Source organism: Helianthus annuus, chromosome 3 (genome assembly GCF_002127325.2).
Source record: "Helianthus annuus cultivar XRQ/B chromosome 3, HanXRQr2.0-SUNRISE, whole genome shotgun sequence".
NCBI classification, from domain to species: Eukaryota; Viridiplantae; Streptophyta; class Magnoliopsida; order Asterales; family Asteraceae; genus Helianthus; species Helianthus annuus.
Window position 1 is genome coordinate 45,705,589 of NC_035435.2, and position 5,808 is coordinate 45,711,396.

General features: G+C 33.5%; 1 long non-coding RNA gene across 1 annotated transcript; it reads right to left on the reverse strand.

Annotated features, from left to right (window-relative positions):
* Positions 1–1,415: 1,415 nt before the first annotated feature.
* Positions 1,416–4,446, reverse strand: LOC110927663. Its single transcript, XR_002585803.2, has 4 exons — positions 4,385–4,446; positions 3,157–3,195; positions 2,994–3,064; positions 1,416–1,710 (listed from the first exon to the last, which is right to left on the reverse strand). It is a non-coding gene; the product is annotated as an uncharacterized LOC110927663 (long non-coding RNA).
* Positions 4,447–5,808: the final 1,362 nt, after the last annotated feature.

The window sequence follows — 5,808 nt, forward strand, 5'->3', positions numbered from 1 at the left end:
TAACAAAAGACGAAACAATATGTATATATGTACACACACATTTATTGCAAGAACGTACAAAAATAACAAACATATATAGTACATTCATTTTTCAATGCTAAAAGAAATTTTAAGTAAAAGAAAACAACATAAATTAAAGTAATGGTTAATATTTCTCACTTCAAACTCCTGTAACTCAAAAACAATGAAAATTAGTTTGATAATTTGTTTGTGTGTATAATATAGGTAATATAAATTATAATATTCACATGTGTATGTTTTACATGTGTATGCTATGTAAGAATATAAAGGCTTAAAGAATAAATTATTGATAAAACAAACTAAATGATTGAAATTTATTATTTTTATCCTCAGAGTAATTTAGTGTTACAAAAATATGCCATATATGAAGAGAGTGAGAGACACAAAAGACTTATTTTAAGTTTTACAGAAAATCACACATGGAGGAAGATATAATGTTTCCGTAGTAGATCATAACTTCATATGCAAGGTTGTTGATTGGGAGAAAAAGATCATAATGAGAATCATGCATATGTCGCACTCACTGACTTAAGTCTGTATTTCTACAAAAGTCAAATTAGATTGTCAGTATTATGTAATTTTATATGTTTTATATTTGTATGAGATGAGATGTCTTTTATATGAGGCAAGATACGATGTAGTTTTTGTAATGATTATTATGAAAGTTGCAACTTTTAAAGATGAGATTTAATATAAGGTGTGGCTAAATGCATCTACACTTTAACTGTTTATATCTTCATTTATCAGTTTTATAATTTTTTAAATTCTATCCTTGTATTTTCTATTGTTTGAAAATAAATCCTTATCTTCCTTGTTCAATCCCTTTTCTATTTTCTTATACCTATAGCTAGCAGTTGATCATACTTTTGCTGGACATAGTTTCGTTTCAACATTTAAATGGGAATCATTTGGCCGGTTTTTTTTTTTTTTTTTTTTTTTTTTTGCGAATTTTCATGAATTTTAGATGTTCTTTAAGCACATGTTCAATGCATGTTCAACGTTGTTGATCAAGGTAAGGATTCCTTGTTTGTGCCCTAACGTAGGGCATGGTAACCTTAAGTGGTGGTTTGATGATGCCCATCACTTTCAGTCACAACTTATTTTAGATCTTTGATGTTGCACAACTAGCAATTGTACAGAGAAGCAGTGATAAGAGATCAAGTCAATCCCTTTAAAAAAGTGTTAGCTTTCACTTTAGAAAGGGTAGTGACCCTATTGGACTTCTATAGCGGTTACCCCAACATATGTTCACGTGAAGTTTTTGATGAAATCTTTCATACAATACGAAATCTTTTTGTAAGAGTACCAAATCTTTTGATGAAATTTTGGAAAGATGATGAAGACTTTTAGTTAGAACTAGAAGCGCAACCCGCCGCGATGTGGCGGGGGGCGAGATTTATATTTCTCTTAAGCCGTGTGGCATTCCATCAAAGTCACAGTCACATCGATTAGATATGGTGTACCCCAAAAGATGGTATCCAAGTTTAATACAAAGGTTACGGCTGCACGTTACACGACTAACATTAAGGATGTTATTTACATAACTTGAAAAAATGGAGATTGTCCTAGGCAATGTGGCTTCTTGACCAACGGCTTCCAGTCGCGTTGTTTTTCTAGTGGCCAACTGTTCAAAAGTTGTTTCCCCTTCCTATCATTCCTGATGCCCCTTCTTAGAAGCACTGCTCTGATCTGGAAGTTAAAAAGAGGTTTGTTAGTATGTTTTATGTGTTAGGATATGCCAGTCATAATAAACCAAAGCATGGTTAGTTACAATTATCACACTCATGTAAAGCCTTTACTAATTTATTGACTGCCAAACATTTATGTTTGGCATGAGTGTATTTTGTTACACGCGACACTTAAAAGTGGCAGAACCTTGTATGGTCATAACCTATGCTAGTTATGACCTTTATTTGGTACAAGGAGATTGCAAATGTAACGAAGATCCTACGTTTTGTGACTGGTTGTTTTGAGTATCCGGTAGCCACTGCCCCTGGCTCGACATTCTATCCAGTATTAAAAGCTACTTTGAATGCGATACCAGCTCTCCTAAGTCTAGGTTCTTTCTGTTCCCCTAAAATTTCCTATTAAGTTTGCCTAATGTTTTTTTTTTCAGGGACAAAAACCTAGGGCATGTTTTCTTAATCGGCAGGCGTCTACTTTTGTAGCAACTCTCTGGCATTATCTTTGTGTAACTCAGTTGTAGTTAGCATACTCTAACATTGGATTCGGAACTATCTAAAGATGCAACTAACAATAGAGATCCTACAACATACTTATCTATATCATCTTATCTGATAATGTTTTCTTCGAAGATGTCGACTCTGTAGCTTATAATGTTTGTCCAAAGCAACGAAGTATTAGATTTGCAATACCCAAAGCACCATACGACAAAGGTAAACCATGCAAGTTATATACATACGGATCCTGCTCATTCTTTCACATAAAAACATCTATGGCTATACCCACATCAGATGGTAACTAAAAAACAACTAATCTAACAACATTGACAATCTCAAAGTAAAAAAAAAAAAAAACAATTTTGCCAACAAACCTAAAATTCAGCCTACTTATAAACCCAACGAAACCAAATTGTATAAAAAAATCATTCGGTCTGACTATACAAAGGCAATAATATAAAGGTAATGGAAGTTAAATCTCTATACGACACACACATCATCATCGGTCAACACTCAACACAAAGGCTTTACACTCTAGAAACATGACATAAAAAACAACCTAACAAAAACAAACCAAACACCGAACACTATGCAAAACAACAAAGTTGCAACAACAAAATAGTAACCCAAAAGACCTCCAACTTAATCCGAACACCCAAAAACAACAGTGTTAAAAATAAAATTTGAAGACCTAAGACGCCATAAAATTCTAGAAACAAAACTAAATTAGACTACACACACACAAACCAACAAAGAGTATTAAAAGATAGACAACAATGTAGAACCACTCACCCAAATTACGTCGGTGCACCTTTCCTCCCACCAACAAAGACCTCCGTTCGTACACAATCCAAAAGAGATAACTGAAACAAATCACCCAAGACATAACCCGTATGAAATTCAGTAAGCACACAAATGAATCACATAAAATCGAACGAATCTAAAGTATACACACCCAATCGCAGAAGATGCAAAGAAATTCAAACCCATGTACCTGGTACAAATAAGAAACCCAAATTAACAAACATCGAATGATGAAGGCCGAAGCAACATGCAACAAAAAAAATGAGGGCAGCTGAGGTTAAACGGAAATAATAAACCACGTCATATGACACGTATAAACAATAAGAGACTTTACATGTAAAAGAACAAAACGTTCAAGCCTTATCAGTAGGGAAAACAGTTTATCCAAGAGGTACAAATACCTTAAGCCAATACATGTTCATATTAATTACCATCCTTTTTCTAGCTTGAGTAAGAACCCTCTCAAGTTGTTTTTAAAGATTAAGTAGTTCCTTGACACTAAGTGGTCCAAGATCTTCCCCAAGTAAATGTCTTTAACACATTAAAATAACTTAATAAATATTTGACTGGTGTCTGACGTTTGTTGTTGTTGTCTTAAGGATTAAAGCAGCAACGTTGATAGCATTCAAGGGTTATAATGACATTGTAGATAATATGATCAGTTTGCAAGGGAGTTAGATATTCAATATACTACCATTATTTCTATAACCTAATTTTTTTTTCCTATTTTAAAACTGGGGGATCATCAGATAAACTTTATTCCTACTCATATAATAAATAAAATCCACAGTGAACGAACTAATTTAAAACTCATAAAATAGGAATTTGATAACCTGGTCATTAATTAACGTTACCAACATTTCCTCATTTCCTTCATAATATACATTAACAAATTACATTGAAAATTTTTGAACATTACAAGAGCTGTAGAAGATCCAAACTTACAAAACTCTCTTTTATGTGTAGAAATCACAACTAAAAAGATATTATGGCGGGTTGTACCTGAAAGTTTGAGGATGGATTTGTAATTTTAGGAATTTTTGCTTTGTTTGAGGAAAAGACTGGTGGAGTTTGTTCTGTTGAAGTTTTAGGAAATGATATGTTTGTGCAGAGGTTTCGGCTATTTGTGTCAGTTTTGTTGATTACTAATCTAACATGACTGACCACATCATCGCAAGCAGTCTCTATTTTTACTCGATGTTTTCATCTGCAACAGTTAGTCAATCCGCATGAAATGGTTATCTTATGATTGCACAAACAAAAAAATATAATGCACATTCAGGCAAACTGTAAGATTTAGACAAACTTCCAATCAATTACTCTCACAATGTCACAGAACTAACTTAACTAATGAATCTAAAGTTAAATTGATAACTTACCATCACAACATTAGTCGACCATAGGGCTAGCATATCTGATGAATACTAGCTACATCACCCACTGGAAAAATCACCAGATCAGTTTACAAACCCACTTGAATTGACCATAATCAAGCTCTAACAGAATACCAACAGAATCGAAATACTATCTCAAAATACCAGAAAGAAAGCACGGACTAATACACAAACAGCATAACAGCCCGAGAAATAAATCTTAGAAGCAAATTCAGAATGATTACAACTTGAAGAAGCACACATACCAGCGAGTTCGATTTCAAGAACGGAATCCTCTAATGAGGACGAATCGGTGTCAAGAAGAAGCAGGAAAACAAACCATCATCTCTCTATTCTTCTGTTCTCTGTCTGTTACGCCGGTGATGGGCATTAGAATCGGTTTCCTGACCGGATGAGAACAAATCGTGGTCCACATAACAACCGTCGTCGTCTAAGAAACACGATTTCTTCTTCCAAATTGTCATCATCTTAGCAGTGAAACCCTAGCCGCCGTTAAACCGAAAATCACCATCGTCATCGGGTTCGCAGTGGAACCCTAGCCGGCGGAAATAAATTCTGGTCCCTCAGCCTTATCAGTGTCCATTACTTTGATGAAGCAAAGGGCATAAGCGGTGGGAATAAGACCACATACACCCAAATGACAGTACAACCATAAAAGATATAGTACAAGAATAAACTGCACAAAATACCATTTAAGCAACATGTACAAGAAGCTAATGCTTAGAGATGTTGTAAATTAGAGTATATATAAATATATATCAAGAACAACTATGATGAAAATCAGGGTTGAAAAAAAATTGTTTCTTCAAGCTCTCTCTTAATCTCCGTCTTTCAATCAGTGCAAGTTTTTTTTTTCTTCCATAGAATTGTACGTGTATACCTAAATATTCAAACTATGCCAACTAGATAAACCCCTAGAAAAAATAGGGATATTTCCTAATACAAATTTTCAAAAATTAGAAAATACAAGGATTGATTGTATTTATTTACAAACTTTAGGGGGGGAGTGCAACCAGTAAAATTAAAGAAAATGGGAGTGCATTTAGCAACACTCTTTAATATATAGTATCAATATTTGAACAACATATTATTTTAATACTAAAAACATGATTTTATCAAATGCATTATTTAGTATTGTTATGAATTATTAAGTTTTTAAGTTTATAAATAGAGGCATATGTAGTTCATACTTTACATTAATAATCAATATGAAAGATATTCTCCTTTTCACTTTCTTCTCTCTCTATATTGCTAATAGGCGTAGTTGTTTCATAACACGTTATCAAGCACTTTGCTCTTGAAGTTAAACCATAAGGTGTGTTAGTATTGCATAATTGATTTGTTTTTTTTCTTTGTCCATGTCTCAATCGCTTAAGATAATCCATGTTGTACTCTATACGGTTTGGGTT